Source organism: Scyliorhinus canicula, chromosome 2 (genome assembly GCF_902713615.1).
Source record: "Scyliorhinus canicula chromosome 2, sScyCan1.1, whole genome shotgun sequence".
Classification (NCBI taxonomy): domain Eukaryota; kingdom Metazoa; phylum Chordata; class Chondrichthyes; order Carcharhiniformes; family Scyliorhinidae; genus Scyliorhinus; species Scyliorhinus canicula.
Window position 1 is genome coordinate 260,882,231 of NC_052147.1, and position 25,588 is coordinate 260,907,818.

General features: G+C 46.8%; 1 long non-coding RNA gene across 1 annotated transcript in view; it reads right to left on the reverse strand.

The window, feature by feature from the left end:
- Nucleotides 1-205: 205 nt before the first annotated feature.
- The window catches only part of LOC119962450, a 47,709-nt gene continuing 22,326 nt past the window's right edge, over nt 206-25,588 (reverse strand). Inside the window, exons 2-3 of the long non-coding RNA XR_005459878.1 lie at nt 954-1,099; nt 206-645 (exon numbers count right to left, since the gene is read on the reverse strand). This is a non-coding gene — a long non-coding RNA (uncharacterized LOC119962450). The remainder of the gene's footprint in view (nt 646-953; nt 1,100-25,588) is intronic.

Below are 25,588 nucleotides of genomic sequence, written 5' to 3' on the forward strand. Positions count from 1 at the left end.
TTCCTGTCTGAAAGAATGTCCATGGTTACCGGGATAAAGCAGTGGAGTGGGATTAGGTAGAATGTTCTTTCAGTGAACCAGTGCAGACTCGATGGGCCGAATGACCTTCTTCCTCAATGTAAGGATTCTGTGATTGATTAACAGCTGGATGATATAATTTACAACTCTGATTTAAATCAAAACTGCACATTTTAATTTTTCCCTTTCATCCATCAATCAGATTTAGGCATCGCTAATCAGGCGATCCATCCCCAGTCGCCCTTGGGGAGGTGGTGGTAGGCCATCTTCTTGCACCTCTGCAATCCATGACCTGACGCTGCTCCCACAATTCTATTAAGCAGCTATTTCCTGGCTATTGACTCAGCTGCAATGAAGGAACGATGATGTATTTCGAAGTCAGGGCGACATGAGACTTGGAGGTGAACTTGGAAGTTTGTGTCTTCCCTGTTCCTGCTGCTCTTGTCATTCTAGACGGAGGCCACGGATTTGGATGTATGATGAAAAAGCCATGGCTCCTACTGCAGTGTATCTTGTAGTTGACAGTGCGCTCCGCAGCCACAGATCTAGATGGTGGATGGGCAGCTGATCAAGCAAACATTGTCAGGTAAATACCAGTGCTGTAGCTGTAATTTCACAGCAAGAAATCTGAAATATAAGCAGCGAAAAATGCTGTCAGTATGCCACAGGTCTTTGAAAGAGAGATAAGCTAAAGTTTGAGCGGTAATTATAAAGATTCTGCAGCTGCAACACCCCCACTTTCTGATCTCAGTGTTGGGCACTCAGAATTCGGCAGAAAAAAACCACGTTCTAAAGTCATTAATATTTTGCCAATGACCATAAAGCACCATTATTTGAGATCAGCAGAATTCATTTGATGATTTCTTTTCTGCTCAAATTACCTTCACCACTTACGGGTCTATTATCTGAAAACAAATCAAAAGAGGATTACTCACAGTTTTGATGCAAGTCTGTTATTTTGATGAAACACCTCAGCTGGTGGACAAATCTGTCATGACAGGAATTGGCAGGATGTCCCTCCAACCCAACAGGCCGAGTGCTGAGTGTGATATTAGCCCTGAGCTTGGATTACCTCAGTCTGCTTCAAGCCAGAAACGTAGAACATGAATGAGAGGGTAACTCATTATGATGACATGCTGCGCGCACATCTCATTTTTAAAATGCTCAAACCCTATGTCACATTTGACATATCAATATTTGGGGAGAACAATGTTGGCTCATTGAGTAAAGTCAAAGAATATAAAATAAAATATTGAGTCATGAATGAGAGAGGTTGTGTTTGGCAAAATGCACACGCCACAGGTGCAGCCTGTATTCAAAGAACAAAGAACAATATAGCGCAGGAACAAGCCCTTCAGCCCTCCAAGCCTGTACGGGTCATGATACCAATCTTTGCCAAAATCCTCAGCACTTACTTGTGCCGTATCCCTCTATACCCATTTTAAGATGCTTTTGATGTATCTGCTTCCACAACCTCCCATGGCAACGTGTCCCAGGCACTCACCACCCTCTGTGTAAAAAAACCTGTCTTGCACATCTCTAAACTTTGCCCCACAGGGTTTAAACCTATGCCCCCTGGTAACTGACCCCTCCACCCTAGGAAAGGTTGCCTGCCCACCCACTCTAATCCATGCCCCTCATAATCCTGTACACCTCTACAAGGTCACCCCTCAACCTCCGTCTTTCTAATGAAAACAGTCTGAACTATTCAGCCTCTCCACATAGCCAACACCCTCCAGACCAGGCAACATCCTGGTAATCCTTCTCTACACCCTCCCCAGAGCCTCCACATCCTTCTGGTAGTGTGGCGACCAGAATTGTGCGCAATATTCCAAGTGCGGCCTTACCATGTTTCCTGGACAACTGTAGCATGACTTGCCAGTTTTTATACTCGATGTCCTGTCCAATGAAGCCAAGCATTCCGTATGCTTGTCCACTTGTGTTGCCACCTTCAAAGATCTCTGGACCTATACGCCCAGATCTCTCTGACTTTCTATATTTCTAAGAGTTTTGGCATTTATGTTATATTTCACCTCTATGTTAGATCTAGCAAAATGGATTACCTTACATTTGTCCGGATTAAACTCCATTTGCCATTTCTCTGCCAAAGTCTCCAACCTATCTATGTCCTGCTGTATCTTCTGACAATCCTCAACACTATTCAGTTTATAAAAGGAATGCTTTGCGAAACCACGGATAGTATGAATCCATTCCCCCTCTCTCCCATGGCCTCCAGCTTCTGTCTATCCAATTAGAGCATTGCTTCTAATATTGCACCATTACAGTGTTCATTTTGAATAATTTAATAATATATAGTGCTAAGTGAGCTGGTATCGAAAAGTTGAAGAGCTGTCATCCAATCTGATTGGATGGCATCTCTCATGGGCAGGACTTCCTTCCGGGGTGGACAGAAGTCCTGCCCACTGCTTATCAAGATTCCAGAGAGCATTAGATGGCAGTGGGAATTAAGAGTGTCGGCAGTTGCACGTTCGGCGCTGACTCTCGGGATGGCGAGCACCAATCGCTCACCATCCTTAAAATTCTACCCCTGAACTGGGCCCTTTTCAGATCGATTTTTAAAGACTCAAGTTTAGTCCATTTCAGAAAGTTAAGTCAGAATCTTAGGGCAGAGGGAAGCTTGGTGGGCAAGTGTCGTAATTTGGTGCATGTCCCAAAAATCAGATTCCTCATGAACAGCTGCAATTCTGTTCTTGGGAATATAAAGAATCCCTGATGAGTAATGTCTTGGCATGCGTATTAAAAGGCCAGTTTGCCAGAATTAAGGTCCCCCTCCAAATTAAATTTCCATTAGTCAGAAATTGGCGTGTTCACACTTATGACTGATACGGCACGGGGAAGTGCCGAGGGTTTTAGCCAAAGGTGGTATCATGACTGGTACAGGCTTGGAAGGCCGAAGAGCCTGTTCCTGTGCTGCATTGTTCGTTGTTCTTTGTCCCCAACATCTGGAACATTCTTCCTGCATCTATCCTGTCCAATCCCATCAGGATTTTATATATTTCTGTGAGATCTCCTCTCATTCTTCTAAACTCCAGTGAGTAAAGCCCAGTCGATCCAGTCTTTCTTCATATGTCAGTCCTCCCATTCCAGGAATTAGTCTGGTGAACCTTTGCTGGTCACCCTCAATAGCAAGAATGTCCTTCCTCAAACTAGGAGAACAAACCTGCACAAAATACTCACGGTATGACTTCACCAAGGCCCTGTATAACTGCAGCAATGATGTGGAGATGCCGGCGTTGGACTGGGGTGAGCACAGTAAGAAGTCTTACAACACCAGGTTAAAGTCCAACAGGTTTGTTTCAAACACGAGCTTTCGGAGCACGGCTCCTTCTTCAGGTGAATGGAAAGGCTTGTTCCAGAAATGTTTATATAGACACAGTCAGAGATGCCCCGGAATGCGAGCACCTGCAGGCAATCAAATCATCAAAGATGCAGAGAGAGAGGTAACTCCAGGTTAAAGAGGTGTGAATTGTCCCAAGCCAGTTCAGTCGGTAGGCCTCTGCAAGTCCAGGCTTGTTGGTGGGGGCCGAATGTAATGCGACATGAATCCCAGATCCCGGTTGAGTCCGCATTTATGCGTGCGGAACTTAGCTATAAGTTTTTGCTCAGCAATTTTGCGTTGTCGCGTCTCCTGAAGGCCTCCTTGTAGAATGCTGACCCGGAGATCAGAGGCTGAATGTCCTTGACTGCTGAAGTGTTCCCCAACTGGAAGGGAACAGTCCTGCCTGTTGATAGTCGCACGATGCCCGTTTATTCGTTGTCGCAGTGTCTGCATGGTCTCGCCAATGTACCACGCTTCGGGACATCCTTTCCTGCAGCGTATGAGGTAGACTACATTGGTCGAGTCGCACGAGTATGCGCCGCGTACCTGGTGGGTGGTGTTTCCACGTGTAATGGTGGTGTCCATGTCGATGATCTGGCATGTCTTGCAGAGATTACCCTGGCAGGGTTTTGTGGTGTTGTGGTTGCTGTTCTGAAGGCTGGGTAATTTGCTGCAAACAATGGTTTGTTTGAGGTTGCGCGGTTGTTTGAAGGCCAGTAGTGGGGGTGTGGGGATGACCTTGGCAAGATGTCCATCCTCGCTGATGATGTGTTGGAGGCTGCGAAGAAGATGTCGTAGTTTCTCCGCCCCAGGAAAGTACTGGACGACGAAGGGTACTCTGTCAGTGGTGTCCCGTGTTTGTCTTCTGAGGAGGTCGGTGCGGTTTTTTGCTGTGGCGCGGTGGAACTGTCGATCAATGAGTCGAGCGCCATATCCCGTTCGTACGAGGGCATCTTTCAGCATCTGTAGGTGTCTGTTGCGTTCCTCCTTGTCTGAGCAGATCCTGTGTATACGGAGGGCTTGTCCATAGGGGATGGAGCCAGATTCATCACTCGCAATCACAAGGCAGCCTCAAACGTCACCCAAGCACAACGCAACGCCATCCGCACTCTCAAGACCAACCGCAACATCGTCATCAAACCAGCAGACAAAGGAGGGGCCACCGTCATACTGAACAGAACAGACTACTGCAAAGAAGTATACCGACAACTCGACAACCAGGAACACTACAGGCAGTTACCCGCAGATCCAACCAAGGAACACATCCGCCAACTCAGCAGACTGATCAAGACCTTAGATCCAGACCTTCAGAACACCCTACGTGCTCTCATCCCACGTAATCCCCGCATTGGAGATCTCTACTGCCTCCCGAAAATACACAAGGCCAACACACCAGGCCGTCCTATCGTTTCAGGCAATGGGACCCTGTGTGAGAACCTCTCTGGCCACATCGAGGGCATCTTGAAACCCATCGTACAAGGTACACCCAGCTTCTGTCGCGACACGACGGACTTCCTACAGAAACTCAGCACCCATGGACCAGTTGAACCAGGAACATTCCTCGTCACAATGGATGTCTCGGCACTCTACACCAGCATCCCCCATGACGACGGCATTGCTGCAACAGCCTCAGTCCTCAACACCGACAACTGCCAATCTCCAGACGCAATTCTGCAACTCATCCGTTTCATTCTAGACCACAACGTCTTCACCTTCGACAACAAATTCTTCATCCAGACGCACGGAACAGCCATGGGGACCAAATTTGCACCTCAATATGCCAACATCTTCATGCACAAGTTTGAACAGGACTTCCTCACCACACAGGACTTTCAACCGATGCTATACACCAGATACATCGATGACATTTTTTTCCTTTGGACCCACGGCGAGACATCACTGAAACGACTACACGATGACATCAATAAGTTCCATCCCACCATCAAACTCACCATGGACTATTCCCCAAATTCAGTTCCATTCTTGGACACACTCGTCTCCATCAAGGACGGCCACCTCAGCACCTCGCTTTACCGCAAGCCCACAGATAATCTCACGATGCTCCACTTCTCCAGCTTTCACCCGAAACACATTAAAGAAGCCATCCCCTATGGACAAGCCCTCCGTATACACAGGATCTGCTCAGACAAGGAGGAACGCAACAGACACCTACAGATGCTGAAAGATGCCCTCGTACGAACGGGATATGGCGCTCGACTCATTGATCGACAGTTCCACCGCGCCACAGCAAAAAACCGCACCGACCTCCTCAGAAGACAAACACGGGACACCACTGACAGAGTACCCTTCGTCGTCCAGTACTTTCCTGGGGCGGAGAAACTACGACATCTTCTTCGCAGCCTCCAACACATCATCAGCGAGGATGGACATCTTGCCAAGGTCATCCCCACACCCCCACTACTGGCCTTCAAACAACCGCGCAACCTCAAACAAACCATTGTTTGCAGCAAATTACCCAGCCTTCAGAACAGCAACCACAACACCACAAAACCCTGCCAGGGTAATCTCTGCAAGACATGCCAGATCATCGACATGGACACCACCATTACACGTGGAAACACCACCCACCAGGTACGCGGCGCATACTCGTGCGACTCGACCAATGTAGTCTACCTCATACGCTGCAGGAAAGGATGTCCCGAAGCGTGGTACATTGGCGAGACCATGCAGACACTGCGACAACGAATAAACGGGCATCGTGCGACTATCAACAGGCAGGACTGTTCCCTTCCAGTTGGGGAACACTTCAGCAGTCAAGGACATTCAGCCTCTGATCTCCGGGTCAGCATTCTACAAGGAGGCCTTCAGGAGACGCGACAACGCAAAATTGCTGAGCAAAAACTTATAGCTAAGTTCCGCACGCATGAATGCGGACTCAACCGGGATCTGGGATTCATGTCGCATTACATTCGGCCCCCACCAACAAGCCTGGACTTGCAGAGGCCTACCGACTGAACTGGCTTGGGACAATTCATACCTCTTTAACCTGGAGTTACCTCTCTCTCTGCATCTTTGATGATTTGATTGCCTGCAGGTGCTCGCATTCCGGGGCATCTCTGACTGTGTCTATATAAACATTTCTGGAACAAGCCTTTCCATTCACCTGAAGAAGGAGCCGTGCTCCGGAAGCTCGTGTTTGAAACAAACCTGTTGGACTTTAACCTGGTGTTGTAAGACTTCTAACTGCAGCAAGGCATCCCTACTCCTATACTGAAATCCTCTCGCTATGAAGGCCAGCATGCCATTAGCTTTTGTCACCGCCTGCCATGCCAACCTTCAGCGACTGGTCCACCATGACACCTTGGTCTTGTTGCACTTCCCCTTTCTCTGAACTGCCATCATTCAGGTAATAATCTGCTTTCCTGTTTTTGCCACCAAAGTGGATAACCTCACATTTACCCACATTATATTGTATTTGCCAAGTATTTGCCCACTCAACCAGCCTGTCCAAGTCACTCTGCAGCCTCTTTGCATCCTCTTCACAGCACACACTCAGCTTAGTGTCATTTGCAAATTTGGAAATATTGCATGCAATTCCTTCGTCCAAATCATTAATGAATATTGTGAACAGCTGGGGTCCCAGCACTGAACCCTGACCAGACCACTGGCCCAACCAGAGACAGAGGCCAGCCAGGCAGGGCTAAGAGTGAGAGGGCTGAGCAGCAATCAACATCTTCTTGTTTTTAAATAATAATCTTTATAAGTGACACAAGTGGCACTGCAATTAAGTTACTGTGAAAAGCCACCATGTTCGAGTACACAGAGGGAGAATTCAGAGTGTCCAGTTCACCTAACAGCACGTCTTTCGCGACTTGTGGGAGGAAACTGGAGTATGCGGAGGAAACCCACGCAGACGCGGGGAGAACGCGCAGACACCGCACAGACAGTCACCCAAGCGGGAAACGAACCTGAGACCCTGACACTGTGAACTGTGCTAACCACTGTGCTACGTATCGTCCAATGTTGAATTTACCGCCTTTTTGAGGTAATTCATCTCTCTGATTGATGTCAGGTTCTTTTATGATGCCCTTGACCATCATAGCTTTCCCCAAAATTATTGTAGTCACTCTGGTAGGATTTGGCAGTGAAGGATACATTGACCCCACCTCTGGCAGAATGTGTGCCCGATTGAAGTAACTACCAATGATCAGAAGAGGTGTGCCTCCAATCTTTGTTTAGTGCCGTTGAGAGTGTGGTCAATGCATATTTCAGGGCAGTCTGATGGTTAGATGTAATTTAGCGCTGGAGGGGACTTGTTCATCTTGAGGACAGCAGAGGCTAAATACTGAATAAACCTACACATATCCTATGCCATGAGTTGTCAAATTGAGCCTACACGTATAAAATAAATGAAAATCGCAGTGTGGTACCTTGAGAATAGGTTACTGGCATTTAAGAAGCATTCTGCTCAAGAATGGACTGGAGTAAGGAGGTATATGAGATTAAGTGGTAATTACACAGTATAGAAATATTTGTTGATCATTCTGATGGTTAAATTGCCTGCATGTTTTGTCAGTACAAGCTCAGATAGAGTTCAGCCAAATCATTGTACATATTGAGCCAAGCTGTACTGGGTTCCCAGAATGCCTGAGCAGGATGTAATGTGGAAACTTAATTTCTAGAGAATAAATTTCATACAATGACTGTGACAGATCAGGTCAAGGAAAAGGCAGGTTAAAGCTGGAGTGTTCCAGATTCATTCATTTTCGCTTTGAAGTCAATTGCGTAAATTCTAAATTGCGCAAGCACCAATGGATGAGTCACGAGCAGAGAAACACTAATTCGATTGATAAAGTAGCATTGCAGCAATCCTATCTACAAATAAAATGTAGTACATGGGAAAAATGAATTAATTCACGACCCGATAACTCTTCATGATTCAAATGCTGATCGCAGGCACTCTATGAATTGAAGGTTTTGTTATTTGTTCTTGGGATGTGGTGAGGCCAGCATTTATTGTCCATCCATACCTACCAATTAGGAGTTGCTGCTGAGCTGTCTAGTTGAACCATTGCAGTACATGTGTTGTAGATATACCAACAGTGCTGTTAACTAGGGAGTTCCAAAGGCCGGGAATTTCCACTTCTGTTTTGATCAGTCTGGTTCGGCATTAGGAACAATAAATCTTTGAAGATGTCCAAACTGCGTTACACACTGAAGTGAAATTTGTCGATTGTGCTTTCTCCTCGCCAGTGGTGTAACACTTTTGCATCATTCCCATTTATTAGCATATAATTAACAATTACCTGAGCTGTCCCCCAACCCCGCCGTAAGAAAGTTCATTTATGTCAGCAAGTGGACAGACCAGCGAGAAACACGACTGCCCTCACAAGGTGTACATCCCACGTGCACACCTCTCAAAGGAGCTCAGGTGAGTGCAGTGCTTGGGAGAGGTGGGGGAAAGGATTCTTCCCGGGCACTGACTCCTAGCACTACCTGGGCACTCTGCCCCCTCGCACTGCCACTTCCCCTGGCACTAACCACTGCCCATACCTCCAGACTGATGTCGTAGCACCCACCGCTTCAGGTTTCTGAGCCTACTAGCCAAAAGATACGCAGAGAAAGACACCATCAGTGATGATGGCTTCAGTGCCGCCTTTCTTTCCTTTTTTTTTAAGTTTAGTGTACCCAATCATTTTTCCAGTTAAGGGGCAATTTAGCGTGGCCAATCCACCTAGCTTGCACGTTTTTGGGTTGTGGGGGCGAAACCCACGCAGACACGGGGAGAATGTGCAAACTCCACACGGACAGTGACCCAGAGCCGGGATCGAACCTGGGACCTCAGCGCCGTGAGGCGGTTGTGCTAACCACTAGGCCACCGTGCTGCCCTCTTTCCTTTTTTAAATTTAGAGTACCCAATTCATTTTTTCCAATTATGGGACAATTTAGCATGGACAATCCATCTACCCTGCACATCTTTGGGTTGTGGGGGCGAAACCCACGCAAACACGGGGAGAATGTGCAAACTCCACATGGACAGTGACCCGGAGCCGGGATCGAACCTGGAACCTCGGTGCCATGAGGCAACAGGGCTAACCCACTGTGCCACCGTGCTGCCAGTGCCGCCTTTTCCACCCGCTATTGGGCCTTGCTGAATTTAGAGAAAATTCTGCCCAATGTTTTGACCCAGTGATGATGAAGAAACAGTAATATAGTTCTAAGTCAGGATGGTGTGCAACTTGGTATTGCCAAGTGGTAGTTCCTATACGTTTACCATCATTGTACTTTTACATAGAAACATAGAAAACAGGAGCAGGAGGAGGCCATTTGGCCCTTCGCGCCTGCACCACCATTCAGTATGATCATGGTTGATCATACAACTCAATAGCTTAATCCCGCCTTCCCCCCATATCCTTTGATCCCCTTTGCCCCAAATGATATATCTAACTGTTTCCTCAAAACATTTTTGATCTCAACTCCCTTTTGTGGTAACAAATTCAACAGGCTCACCATTCTTTGGGTGAAGAAATGTCTCCTTATCTCTGTCCTACCCCTTATCCTCAGACTGCAACCTCTGGTTCTGGACATCCCCACCATTGGGAACATCCTCCTTCCATCTACCCTGTCACTCCTGTTAGAATTTTATAAGTTTCCACAAGATTCCCCCTCATTCTTCTGAACTCCAGCAAATACAATCATAAAAGACTCAATCTCTCCTCATGCAATCCATCCTGCAATCCCAGGAATCAGTCTGGTAAACCTTTGTTGCATCCCCTTTAGAGCAAGAACTTCCTTCCTCGTAAGGAGAACAAAATTGCACACAATATTCCAGGTGTGGCCTCACCAAGGCCCTGTATAATTGCTGTATAAAGACATCCCTGATCTTATACTCGAGTCCTCTTGCTATGAATGCCAAAATACCGAATGCCTTCTTTACTGCCTGCTGCACCTCCATACCTACCTTCAGCAACTGGTGTATGAGGACACCCAGGTCTCGTTGCACATTCCCCTCTCCTAACTTATGGCCTTCCCACTTTTACTATGAAAGTGGATAACCTCGCATTTATCTAAATTAAGCCACATCTGCCATTCATTTGCCCACTCACTCAACTTGTCCAAATCACACTAAAGGATCTCTGCATCCTCCTCAGAGCTCACTCTCCCACCCAACTTGATGCCATCTGCAAACTTGGATATATTACATGTCGTTCCCTCACCCGAATCATTGATATACATTGTAAATATCTGGGGTCCCATCACCAATCCCTGCGACACCCCCACTAGTCACTTCTTGCCATTTGGAAAAAGGCCCCCTACTCTTTGTTTCCTATCTGCTAACCATTTTTCTATCCATCCCAATATACTTTCTCTAATCCCATGTGCTTTAATTCGACATGTTAACTCTTATGTGGAACTTTGTCACAGGCTTTCTGAAAGTACAAATATACCATTTACAACCTCGAAGAATCCCAGAGAATTGGCAAGCATGATTTCCCAATTATAAATCCACGCTGGCTCTGTCCAATCCACCCACTGTTTTCCAAGTGCACAGCTAAAAATTCTTTGCTAATGGATTCTACGGTCTGTCATGCCCTGTTTTCTCTCTACCTCCCTTTTTTAATAGTGGGGTTACATTAGCTACCTTCCAATCTGCAGGAACTGTTCCAGAGTTTATAGAATCTTGGAAGATACCACCAATGCATCCACTATTTCTTGAGCCACATCATTAAGCACTCTGGGGTGTAGATTATCAGGCCCTGGGATTTATCAGCCTTCAGTCCCACCAATTTCTCCAACACCATTTCTCTACTAATATTGATCTCCTTCAGTTCCTTCCACTCACTAAACCCTGTGTTCCACAACATTTCTTGTATCTTATATGTGTCCTCCTTTGTGAGGACAGAACCAAGGTGTGTATTTAGTTGCTCAGCCATTTCTTTGTCCCCCATTATAAATTCCCCTGTTTCTGACTGTAAGGGCCCTTCTGACTTTTGTCTTCACCAATCTTTTTTTCTTCATGTACCGATAGAAACCTTTACCGTTAGTTTTTATGTTCCCTGCAAGCTTATTCTCGTATTCTATTTTGCCAATCTTAATCAATCCCTTGGTCCTCCTTTGCTGAATTCTAAATTGCTCACAATCCTCAGGCCTTTTGTTTTTCTTGGTCAATTTGTCTGTATTGTAAGCCATGGTTTGGCCACATTTCCCATTTTACTTTTGTGCCAGACAGGAATAAACAATTGTTGCTGTTCCCCCATGCGCTCTGTGCTCCTTGAATGTTTGCCATTGCCTATCCACTGTTATCCATTTAAGTAACGTTCTGCAATCGATCAAAGCCAACTCATGCCTCAGATCATCGTAGCTTCCTTTATTAAGATTCAGGACCCTAGTCTCAGAATCAACGACTTCTCTCTCCAGCTTGATATCACATTATGGTCGCTCATCCCCAAGGGGTCTCACACAACTAGACTGCCAATAATTCCGTTCTCATTACACAGTGCCCAGTGTAGGATGTCTGGTTCATTAGTTGGTTCCTCACCTTATTGATCCAGAAAACCATCCCATATACACTCCAGGAATTCCTCCTTTATGGTATTGTGACTAATTTGTTTTGCCCAATCTGTATCCAGATTAAAATAACCCATAATTACAGATGTTCCTTTATTGCATGTGTCCCTAATTTCCTGTGTAGTGCCATTCCCAACATCAGCACTGCAGTTTGGGGGTCTGTATACAACGCCAACTAACATTTTTTTGCCCCTTGGTGTTACTCAGCTCGACCGATACAGATTGCATATTGTCGGAGCGAATATCCTTCCTCACTATTGTGTTCATTTCCTCTTTAACCAGCAATGCGACTCCAACACGTTTTCCCTTTTGTATGTCCTTAGGTGGTAGAGGTCATGGGTTGGGGATATACTGTTGAAGAAGCCTTGGTGAGCTGCTGCAGTGCATCTTATGGGGGATCCACTCTGCAAGCAAGCTGAGCCTGTGGTTAAGGGAGTAATTATTTAAACTGGTGGATGGGATGTCAATCAGTTAGGCTACGTTGTCCTGAATTGTGTCTGGCTTCCTGAGTGTTACTGGGGTTGTACTCGGCTAGACAAGTGGGGAGTATTCCCCTACCCTCCTTACTCATGCCTTGTGGAAAGACGTTGAAGACTCAGGAGGTGAGTTGCTCTCTGCAGAATACTCAGCTCCACAACTGATCTTGTAGCCACAGTGATTATAGGCTGGTCCAGTTAGGTTACTGGTCAATTGAGGCCGAACTAATATTTGATAAAGGTTCAACATACCTTCCTTGCAATTACCTCTGTTTATGAAGACCAGCACCCCTGATATCTTATTCACCGCTTTTCTTAACCTGCAATGCCACCTTCAACGATTTGTTTCCTAACAAATAGAATAGCATCATGGAATGTTTAGAGCAGAGAAGGAGGCCATTCAACCCTTTGAACACATGTCCACTCGCTGCAGAGCAACTCAACTAGTCTCACTTCCCCACCCCACTTTCTCCGTAGTTCCACATTTTTTTCTCATCAGGTAAATATCCAATTCCAGTTTTAAATCGACCTCCACCACACACTCAGACAGTCAATTCCAGATCTTCACCAATCGCTGTATAAAAACCTTCATTTGGTGCCTATGGTCCTCAACACTTACATCAATGGGAATATTGGGGGGGGGGGGGGGGGGGGGGGTAAGGGTGGGGGTGGGGGGGGTGAGCGAATTACCAGCTGTTCTCACCAGTGGGATCTCCTGGTCCCGCTGATGATGAACCAGTGCCACGGCTTTCCTGGTGGGATGGATTCAATGGGAACCCCATTGACAGACGACCAATGGCGGGCCGCCTCTTGCCGCCGAGAAACACGTCATGGGGGGCGGCACACATCATGAGGGGGGCGGGGATGGAGCAGGGAAAATCCCCTCCCCTTTCTACCTATATCCTCTGTCCAGATTTTGCAAACTTCAAACAAATCTCTTAATTTTCTCTAAGAAGTACAGTCCAGCGACTTTAATCTAATCTCGTACCTGATGTCTCTCACCCTTGGAGCCAATTTGTGGACTTTTTTTGCACGCTCTTCAAAGGCTCCACACCCTTCTTAAAGCGTCATATCCAAAATTGGACAAAATACTCCAATTCAGACTGGATTCTAAGTTTTATAGAGGTGCATCATAACTTTCTTGCTTTTGTACTACATGCCTCTGTTTATAAAACCCATGATAATGTTTGGTTTTTAAACCATTTTCTCATCCTGCCCGGCCACCATTCATATCCCCTGACCTGCCCCTGCCCTCCCTTGCACCCGTTTTTTTAGAATTATAAAATTTATTTTATCTTGCCTCCTTTGTTTCACTTTTTGGTCCCTAATTGGCACTACCTCCCCTTTTACTAGCATTTACTCTTTATAAACTTGTAGAATACTTTTCGATTCCTTTCTATGTCAGCTACCATTTACCGCTCCTACACTCTCTTTGCTTCTTTTGTTACTTGATGACTTCTCCTCTGAACTTTCATGTATTTGGCGAGGTTTGACTCAAACCAATGGAGAATTTTCCCCTGATTCCCATTAACTTCAGTTTTGTTTGGACTCCTTGATGCCGCACTTGGTAAAACTCTGCCTGGATGTCAAGGGCAGTCGTTTTCACCTCAATTCTTGAGTTGAGATCTTTTGCCCATATTTGACCCAAGGCTGTAACAAAGTTAGGAACTGCATGGCCCTGGCAGAGCCCAAGCTGAGTATTGTTATCTTTCCCTCTCATGGCAATGTACCCTGAACAAAATAGAATCTAACAAAATAGATTTAAACGATGCTCTTTTGGGGTACTTTTAGAACAGCCCTGAGAATTGTGTGGCCTGTCCCTTTAAGAAAACTTTCTCCTTGATCACAGCTGATGCTTTGTCTCTTGTTCCTGCCTGTTTTGTAACAGGCAATGTCACTGTGCAGTGACATATTGATAGCTGACAACAGAAAGCACTAACATGCCCTCATGTCACTCACAGCCTGTTCGTGGCTGGAAGACCATAGGTGAGGTACCTTAATTAGGGGGAAAAAACTTCCCATGTCTTTGGGAGAATCTATTCTCCTGACCTGATTAGAGTAAAGATCATCCAACTCCAGGCAATCTGAATGTGAAGCATATAAATCAAAGTGCACAGCCTGTATAATTAGGAAGCAGCCGGCAGGCACCTGCCAAGAGGGGGAGACTAATAGGAAATTACATCATCAAGCTGTGAGAGGGTTTTGTTCTCTGAGAGCAGACTGCCTTTTAAAATTTTAATTCTCCTACAGCAAGACCCATATCAGGAAGGAGGGCATGGTTCCCACTTGAGGTGATAAAGATAGTGTTGTATTCCAAAATGATATTCGCGGGGAAAAAATCTGCCCTTTCACGTTAGCTTATGATAAAGGCAATTTTGGAGCATTTCAACTTCATAGAATCTATACAGTGCAGAAGGAGGCCATTTGGCCCATTGCATCAACACCGACCCTCTGACAGAGCACTCCACCCAAGCCCACTTCCCTGCCCCTTATCCCGATAACCCCTTAGCCTAAGCTGCACATCCCTGGACTCTTAGGGACAATTTTAGCTTGGCCAGTCCACCTAACCTGCACATCTTTGGACTTAAAGGCCAATGAAATTGTTACTTCTGTTCTTGTAGTTGTTCACCCCACTCCCCCTCTGTTCCCAGTTCGGTTGAAATTTTATAGATCCCAGTCCTTTTCCTCTTTTTTAAAAAATTGCATGAGGCCTTTAGACGGTGAGTGTCAGTAGGCTATTTGACCCTGGAGGAATCACAGTTGTCCTGCCATCACAACAGACTCCCATGCGTACACCCAGTCGGGGCAGCTGAACAGTGGTCAGTTGTTTTAATTAAGTGAAGCAACAATAGGGGGTAGCTGAGGAGAAAGGAAGACCTGAGACTGCTCAAATGGAAAGGTGAAATGAGGGACATGTCAGTAGACAAAAAGCCACACAGGTGCTTAAAGAAAAGGAAAACAAGTATGAGTCAGCACACAGGTGCTTAAGAATGAGACAAAAGACTCATAACTCATGACAACGAATAGGTTTAACATATCTAGACTTGCATTCATATAGAATCTTTCTCAACAACCCAATGTCTCAAGGATATTTCACAGACATTAGAAATGTAGCCAATGTTATCTAAGAAACACGGTAACTAATTTGCAAACAGCAAACTCACGCAAACATGAATGTGATGGTCAGAGTTTTGTGATGTTGATTGAGGGTTAGATATAGCTCTAAGAGTTATGGAGACATCTCTCCTGCTCTTCATTGAGATAGTGCCATGAGACTGTTTACATCTAGCCATGGGAGAACTGGCAGGATCTCGGTCAACATCCCACTCTCTCAGTGTTGCACGTGAGTTTCAGACTTAATTTTTGGATTGGATTGGATTTGTTTATTGTCACGTGTACCGAGGTGCAGTGAAAAGTATTTTTTCTGCAAGCAGCTCAACAGATCATTCAGTACATGGAAGAAAAGGGAATTAAACAAAATTCAAGAAAATACATAATAGGCAACACAAGATATACAATGTAACTAGATAAGCATTGGCATCGGATGAAGCATTTGTACTTGGTTCCAGGAGTGAGATTTGAACCAGTAGCGTGAGAGAAGTGTAAGCCGTGAAACAAAATCTAGTACTATAATGCCACATGTCTGATGTAAAAAGGATGCTTGACAAACAATGCATATTTACCAGGGCAATGGTTCCACTACAATGTCATGTGAATATTGCTTCCTGGATTCTCGCAAGAAATATGGCTGGAGAAATAAGCAACATGAGCAGTAAACGTCACAGTTACATTTTGATAATCCGATGAGACAAAATTTAGTAAAGACAAGGTCAACAGCAGCAACTAGTAATTATATATCAACTTTGACATTGTAAATCATTCCAACTTGCTTCACAAAAGTGTAATCAGGCAACAACATGGGCACCAAGTCAAAGAAGTAGGCACTGGAACAGTAATCAAAGAGCTGGATTTAGACAACTTAAAGCAGAGAGAGGCAAGTAATATTTAGGGAAGAAATTCCAGACTTCTGGCCTCGTCAACTGAAGGAACTGCGACAGATGGTGGGATAAACAAAGTCTAGGGTGCACAAGAAGCCAGAATTGGAAAAACTCAGAATTCTCAGAAGGTTGTAGGGCTGCAGGAAGTTACAGATATAGGAAGGGACTACGGCTATGAAACTGGATGATTGAATAACATGGGCATGAAGAATGTACTTTTGGCATCATGCTGCCTATGAACCCATTACGCTTGGTCAACAGGAGAGGGTGGGGAGTGTTGGTGCTGGTGCAGATATTTCAAATTTGTACATCAGCTGGCAAATCAAAATAATTAGTTGAGGCTTCAGTGCTCAGAAAGAGATCTGTCAATCCCTCACGTGGCCGTATATTTCAGCACCGAATGCCTGATTCACTTTAGCTCAGCTTATGTAAAGCACCCTCAACTGCTGCCCGAAAAAGCTTCCTTTAACTTTCCTTGTACCTCCTGAAGGAAGTACGTGATAGAAAACCCATTTCCTTCAGCTGCCGAACTTAGCAGCGAAAGGAAATGAACATCATAATCACCTGCTGTGGAACTGTAGACCAAAAATGGCAATGATTCCACCAACGAAACAATAACCCAGGATATAATGTAACAGCTAAAATTACAGAAGCAATAATGTACAGATGATTATGGATATTTTTACAGGCCAGATATGAATTCAATTTTTTAAATAGATATTTATTAGGGTTTTTCCATTTTTGAAAATAACGTAACTAATCCTCAGGATTGGTACAGTACAGTATAAATGCTTCAACATACGTGAATACAGAAAAAGACAGGGCAACAATAATACAGCTGGTTCCGCCCAATCAATAAACCTGATTTACACCAAGAGATACAATGGGAGGAATCTCACCAGAATTTGGCAAAGTGTCTTGCTCTCACAGAAAACGGCCTGGAACTTTCCAGCAGTTTTCACACTGAATCCTGAGACTCTGCCAAAAATATGTGAGTGGGTATGGTTTACGCTGACACTCTGGTGGGACGGCAACTCTTAGTGTGGGAACTGGCTCTACATAGATCGGAGCACCAGCTTTAAAGGGTTCCCCAACAATGCTGCAATGAAAAAGTCCCCAGCACAGATAACAGAGATTTTGGGTGCTGTTCCTCCTCCCCCGCACCCCATCCCACCGACATTCATTTCCGGCATCCCCCCCCTCAACCTCTGCTATCCCCCTCGTCAACTACACATCAAAGCACTGTCCCTCCCCTCCCTCCGCACAGGTCTCCCACTAGAGACCATCCTGGCACTTACCCTGGCACAGGTTGGCACTGCCAGATTGGCACAGTGCCAACCTATGCCAGGCAGCAATGCCAGGACGCTGCTCATCCATGTCCATCTACCCCCTCCAGGGGCTAAACCTACCCCTGTGCCCCTGGAGGGACCTTCTTGACTGTCCCATGCCTGGCTAACCTGTTGTAAACCTCACCTATGAGACCTGGGGGGGGGGGTTTGAAGATCATTTAGCAGGCAGGAGGATGAGTGGTGGGCTGCTAATTACATTGAAAATAATTCAAATGAAGAAAAATGAGGGGCATGAATCTCGTAACGTTGCCAGCGAGGGGCGGGGAAAACTGGAAAAAGTGATCTCTGCGGTGAGAATTACGTTTTCCGATTCCCACAAGAATTACTGCCCTTGCCGCCGATTCTGTGGGCATGATGGTGGCCTTAAGATTCTGCCCAATAAACAAGTAATTGGAGAATGAAGGAAAACAAGGGACAAAACCATGAAAACATGGTAAACGGGTGCACACCTTCACATGTAGCGAACACTCATACAGCCGAAGAAGATATAGGATAAGATTTTATTTTCACACCATGTTCAAGCACTCACCAGGATACAGCTCCCCCAAAATCAACGATATCAGAGACAACAATAGCACAATTTAACTTATTTTTCCCAGATAAAGATCTGCCTGTATCTTTGCAGGAGCCTGTCAACAATTCTTTTTTCCCTGAAATAATGAAAAGAAACCAAACATTTGCGAAGATATCAGTTCTATGAGAATATTCAGAGGGCTGGTTTAGCTCAGTGGGCTAGACAGTTGGTTTGTGATGCAGAACAAGGCCAGCAGCGTGGCTTCAATTGCCGTACAGGCTGAGAATTCTGAATTCTCCCTCCGTGTACCCGAACAGGCGTCGGAGTGTGGCGACTAGAGGCTTTTCACAGTAACGGCATTGCAGTGTTAATGAAGCCTACTTGTGACAATGAAAAAATTATTATTATTATTATTTTACAAATAACCACAAAATGCAACAAATCCCCCAAAATCAAGGCCGTACAGAGCAATCATTATTCCATATATTTATACAGAGAAGTCCAGCAAATATTCATACTCAGATTAATATCATTGTGGTTCGCACCTCCTTCTCATCAACAATGACAGCATAGGAACATACTTGCAGAGCACAGGAATCTCAGGATAACAGGACACCAGGATATAGCCATGGACACCTGGCCTTGTGGTGCATAAGACCTCCACAAGACTAAAAAAAAGGAAAAAGCTGCACGTAACATCCTAAGCAAAGGGAAAAAGAGCAATGATTGGATCGACCAATAGTACAAGACATGGCCCAGCACTGTACACTCTCTGTAAACACGAGCCAGCAACCCAAGGATACCCATACCATGCTAAGACTCACTACACAATAGATCTCACTCTTCTCCAGCCACTGCCTGGAAAGTGGTGGAGGTGGTTCCATAGGGGGTTTAGAAAGGAAGCTGGGTATATATTTGAAAGGGATGAATTTAGAGTGCTACAGAGATAGGGCTGGGGAATGGGACTAGTTAGGTTGCTCTTTCAGGAGCCGGTGCAGGCATGATGGGCCAAATGGCCTCCTTCTTAGTGTTGGCGAGTCCACTAGTGTTGCAGGCAGGGCATTCCACGCCCTTACTACTCTCTGAGTAAAGAACCTACATCTGACATCTGTCCTATATCTATCTCCCCTCAATTTAAAGCTATGTTCCCTCGTGCTAGACATCACCATCCGAGGAAAAAGGTTCTCACTGTCCACCCTATTAATCCTCTGATCATCTTGTATGCCTCAATTAAGTCACCTCCTAACCTTCTTCTCTCTTGGATGACTGTCAATGTGAAGTTTGCACATTCTCCCTGTGTCTATGTGGATTTCCTCCGGGTCCTCTGGTTTTCTCTCACAGTCCAAATGTGTGCAGGTTAGATGGGTTATGGGGTTAGGGCGGGGGAGTAGGCTTAGGCAGCGCCGGCCCTAGGGTTGCTGGCGCCCCGGGCAAGCTGAACTTCGGCGCCCTTGGGGGGTGGGGGGGGCCGAGGAGGGGGGACGGACCCGAGGGGGGGGCCGGACCCGAGGGGGGGGCGGACCCGAGGGGGGGCGGACCCGAGGGGGGGGCGGACCCGAGAGGGGGGCGGACCCGAGGGGGGGGCGGGGGGGGACCCGAGGGGGGGCGCAGGGGGGGGGCGGACCCGAGGGGGGGGCGGTGGACCCGAGGGGGGGGCGGGGGGGGGGACCCGAGGGGGGGGCGGGGGGGCGGACCCGCGGGGGGGCGGACCCGAAGGGGGGGCTGGGGGGGGGCGGACCCGAGGGCGGGGTGGGGGGGGCGGACCCGAAGGCGGGACGGGGGGCGGACCCGAGGGGCGGGCGGACCCGAGGGGGGGGGGGGGCGGGGGGGACCGAGGGGGGGGGGGCGGGGGGGAGCATGCGCTGGTTGGCACCGGCCCAACTGCGCATGCTCGGGACCCGGGTCTCTGGCGCCCCCTAGCACATGGCTCCCCGGGCGACTGCCCGAGTTGCCAGTGCCTTGAGCCGGCCCTGGGCTTAGGCTGATGGTTGGTGCAAACTCGATGGGCCGAATGGTCTCCTTCTGCACTATAGGAATTCTATGGATCTAAAGTTACCGAATCCCTGAATATTTTTGTCAGCAGACCATGCCAGATTGGAGTGGACTACATTGAAAACATATCAATGTTCGCTATTGACCGCTGTATCTGGGAAGTCACAGGGATTCCGTATGCCAAGAGAGGGGATTTCTTGTCTTCCCTCTAATCAGAGAAGCAGGAGGGACAGGAACATGGCCTCACCTGCACATGCCCCCCTGGTGCACAGAGCCATTGACTGCATACGCATTCAAAACAATGGGGAGATGGACCATACGCTCAACATGTAGTTTATATACAAACACGTTTAGAACACGATAAGTCAGAATACAGGAGGGAGATAGAGAACCTTTTGGAGTGGTGCAGCAACAACAATCTCTCCCTCAATGTCAGCAAAACTACAGAGCTGGTCATTGACTTCAGGAAGCAAAGCACTGTACACACCCCTGTCTGCATCAATGATGCCGAGGTGGAGATGGTCGACAGCTTCAAATTCCTAGGTGTGCACATCACCAAAAATCTGTCCTTGTCCACCCATGTCAAAACGACGCCCAAGAAAGCACAAAAGTGTCTATCCTTCTTCAGGAAACTAAGGAAATTTGAAATGACCACATTGACTCTTACCAACCTTTACAGATGTACCATAGAAAGCATCCTATCTGGCTGCATCACAGCCTGGTATGGCAACTGCTCGGCCCAAGACCGCAAGAAACTACAGAGAGTCATGAACACAGCCCAGTCCATCACATGAACCCGCCTCCCATTCACTGACTCCCGCTGCCTTGGGAAAGCAAGAAGCATAATCAAAGATCCCTCCCACCCGCCTTACTCACTCTTCCAACTTCTTCCATCAGACAGGAGATACAAATGTCTTGAGAACATGCATGATCAGATTCAAAAACAGCTACTTCCCCGCTGTTACCAAAGTCCGAAACGACCCTCTTATGGACTGTTGGACTTACGGACTGATCTGATCTCTTCGCACATCTTCACCCATTGCCTGTGTCTATGTATTTACATTGTGTATTTTATGTTTTCCCTATTATGTATTTTCTTTTCATGAACGGAATCATCTGTCTGAGCTGCACACAGAACAATAGTTTTCACCGTACCTCGGTACACGTGACAATAAACCAATCTAATCCAATGCACTGGTGTCAGAGCGAGCACCATGGTGTGACCCTGCCCTGTCCTTGGCCAGCCAAGGGTCTCCATTGGCATGGGAGACCCTCCAGGTGTCATTATGATTGGCCCACATTTGGGGAAACCAGGTGCCTTGGCAAGGTGTCCCTGGCATGACCGGGGTACTGGGCATGGGAGAATTATGCAAATCCATATTTAAATAGTGAGGGCGCGATCTCGCTGAATCTCACGAGATGTTTCGAGCACTGCAAATCTCACGTGAAGTCTTTTGCGAGATTCAGCGGCTTCGTCCCGAAACAAAGTCTGGTGCGACGAGGCGGCAAAAACGAGCCCAATATTTTTGTCATTCTTTGCTTTTTTTCATATTCTGTCCAATCATCTGACCTGCTACCCAACTATGCCCAATTATATACTTTTTCTTTGAGTTTGATACTGAGCACAGTTTGGAGGCGAAAAGCTAAAGTCCACTTTTGGGCCTGTCTGGTGAGGTGTTTCTCGGTGGCTACAGTACTGAGATTTACCTCGCTATTCACCGGCACTTTGCCAGATTTTTGGGCCTCGGGGAGTTTCCTCCCACTGAGACCTGGCTTTAGTCGATTTCCTGAGCTTGCCAGCAGGGACGGTTCCTCGCAGGTTGGGTGCCATTTTGCCTGGCAGCCACAATCTCTGCACCCCCCACTTTCAGCCTCTCCCACGCTTTATTGACCCCCCCTCCTTCACTCGTCAAACCTTGTTGAGGCCCCTGGAACCCCTCCCTCACCCCTCCCCCCCTCCAATGGGCAAAGCCTCCATGGGCTTGAGCCCTGGCAGTGCTAACCTGACACCTGGGAAAACTGGCACTGCCAACCTAACACCCCTTGGAGTGTCCCTGCCACCCTGGTGGTGCAACCCGGGCACCGTGGAAGTGCCCTTGCAGTATCCTTGCCACCCTGGCAGTGTCAACCAGGCACCCTTTAAGTGCCAAGGTGGCACTGCCAAGGTGCCAGGCTGTCAGTGCCACACTGCCTGGCTGCCAGGGAAGCACCAGGGTACCATCTTGCACTGACCACCCGGGGTTTCAATTGGATTGTGAGACCCCTGAAGTGCCGTGAAGTACGGTCCACATTTGTGGAAACCAGTGATTTTTTTATTTTTTTTTATAAATTTAGATTACCCAATTATTTTTTCCAATTAAGGGGCAATTTAGCGTGGCCAATCCACCTACTCTGCACATTTTTGGGTTGTGGGGGCGAAACCCACGCAGACACGGGGAGAATGTGCAAACTCCACACGGACAGTGACCCAGAGCCGGGATCGAACCTGGGACCTCAGCGCCGTGAGGCGGTTGTGCTAACCACTAGGCCACCGTGCTGCCCTGTGGAAACCAGTGATAAACGGTTCCCCTGCGTTGGCTGGGCACATACGCCACAAGGGTATTTAAATGATCCATTCAATATGCAGATCTGCATCACAGCCAACAAGGGTGAGAACGAGTCGGGTGACTCGCCATTGGCCTGGCACGGTGCCCGATTTGGGGCTTTTGTGTGATTCACCTCCTACATCCTATCTGCGCCGGGCACATCCTGGTTGCTGAATTGTGCCCACTATTTTGAACTTTAACCACTGATGGTGGGTCCTCCCCTTGGAAATTTTTTGTCTTGTTGGAATGTATCTATTCTGCATATTCTAAAAAAAACCTTAAATGTCCGACCCAGCATCTCTATTTATCTAACTTGCTCAATTCCTTTAACAAGTTCCACTTTATGCCCTCATAATTGTACTTATTAAAGTTGACCCACTCTTCTCTCCCTCAAAGTGAATGTAAAATTCAATCATATGACTGTTGCTAAGTAGGGTGTACACATTTACTGTGAAGTTCAATCAATCTTATCTTGTTGCAAAATACTAGGTCCAGTGTAGCTTGCTCTCTACTTGGTGCTACAATGTTGTGATCAAAAAATCTAACCCAAATCTATTCTATTAATACCTCATATCGGCTAGCTTTGCCCATCTGACTTTTTATGTCTATATGTGGCTTAAAATCCTCATGAATATCGCCCTACCTTTCTGACATTATTTCTTCTTTTACACCCTGTCCTACCATATGGCTATTGTTAAATAAATAATAAATAAAGCCTGTGCACCACTCTGACAAGTGACTTCTTGCCTTTATAATTTCTCATCTTTACCCAAACCACTTTGACGTCCCTGTCTAATGTGGTAATACCATTAACAGAGCCACCCCTCCACCTTTTCCCAGCTTCTATCCTTAGTATCATACAACCGTCAATATTTAGGTCCCAATCTATCGCATCCTGAAGCCATGTTCCTTTAATAGCTGTCAGATTGCACTTATTCATTTCTATTTGTGCCATCAGTTATTCTGTTTTGTTTTATGTATTCAAATACAGAGCCTTTAGTTTTGCCCTTTTGTTATTTTTCGAGCATTTAGCCTTATCTGCTGATTTACTCTTAGATTTTCACTCTGGCCCTTCATGTCATGGTCTGTTTGTCATTTCCCACGTTAATACCTGTCTCTCTTGTCTGAGCTCTACTCCTTGATTTACCACACCTTCCCAGCTTTGATCTCTTGCCCCCACTATTGAGGTTAAAACCCTCTCTACTACCCTAGTTATGCAGCTCATGAGGGCGACATTCTTAGCACTGGTTCAGGTGTAACCCTCCCAATGATACAGCCCCTACTTTCCCCAGTACTGGTACCATGTGCCCCACTATCCAGAACCCACTTCTCCCACACCAGTCGTTGAGCCACCCACTCATCTCTCAGATGTTATGGACCCTATAGCAATTTGCATGTTATTCTAATTTACTGTTGTCTCTCAGACTTTCTGTGCAGAACCTTTTTCTTCATTCTAACTATGTTGTTGGCACCAACATGGACCTTGGTAATTTGATCCTCTTTCTCCCACTGCAAGTTCCTCTGCAGCCCTGAGCATATGTCCCAAATCCAGGCAAGCAACACAACCGCCTTAACTCTTGCTCCTTGCTGCAGAGATCAGAGTCAATTCCCCTCATTATACTGTCATTGTACATGCTGCAGAGAACAGTGTCAATTCCCCTCATTATATGAGTACCATTTTTCCCCCTTGATGAATGGCATCCTGAATTCTGGTGCCCTGGTCAGTTTGCCCATCCACCCAGCAGTCCCAACTCTCATCCACACAAGCTGAGCGAACTTCAACCCTATCGGATAACTGCAATGGTTGGTGTTCCTGCACTCCCACCCTCTGAGTCCCCTTACCAACCTCACTCACTGGGGCTGGTTTAACACACTGGGCTAAATCGCTGGCTTTTAAAGCAGACCAAGGCAGGCCAGCAGCACGGTTCAATTCCCGTACCAGCCTCCCCGAACAGGCGCCGGAATGTGGCGACTAGGGGCTTTTCACAGTAACTTAATTGAAGCCTACTCGTGACAATAAGCGATTTTCATTTCATTCATTTCATTTCACAGCCACATCCTCTTGGCCCTGATCACTGACCAAATCAGAAGCCCTATTCTAAGTGGTGCAAAGCATTCAGATAACTTTCCCCATCCCTGATGTGTTTCAGTGCCTTCAGCCCAACCTCCAGCTCATTGACTTCCTCTTTTTTTTTATAAATAATTTTTATTGAAGTTTTTACAAAATACAAAATATAAACATCATAACTCTATCAACGTACACCCGCGGTAACACCCTGTAAACAATGCCCCCCAGCTGCAAGAGCAACTTCAAACAAAAGGAAGAAAAAAAACAGAAACCAAAAGACAGAGAAAAGAGAAAAGAAAAACAAGGGAGAGAGATAGCACCCTCCACAAACCCATGTGTACAGTTCTCCCTCCCCCCCATCCTTACCCCCCCCCCCCGGCCCCCGGGTTACTGCTGCTGCCGGCCTATTTCCCTACCGTTCCGCCAGAAAGTCCAGAAAGGTTGCCACAGCCTGAAAAACCCTTGTACTGATCCCCTCAGGGCAAATTTCACCCTCTCCAATTTAATGAACCCCGCCATATCCGAGATCCAGGCCTCCACGCTTGGGGGCCTCGCATCCTTCCACTGGAGCAAGATCCTCCGCCGGGCTACTAGGGACGCAAAGGCCAGGACCCCGGCCTCTATCGCCTCCTGCACTCCCGGCTCCACTGCCACCCCAAAAATTGCGAGTCCCCAGCCTGGCTCGACCCTGGATCCCACCACCCTTGACACCGTCTTTG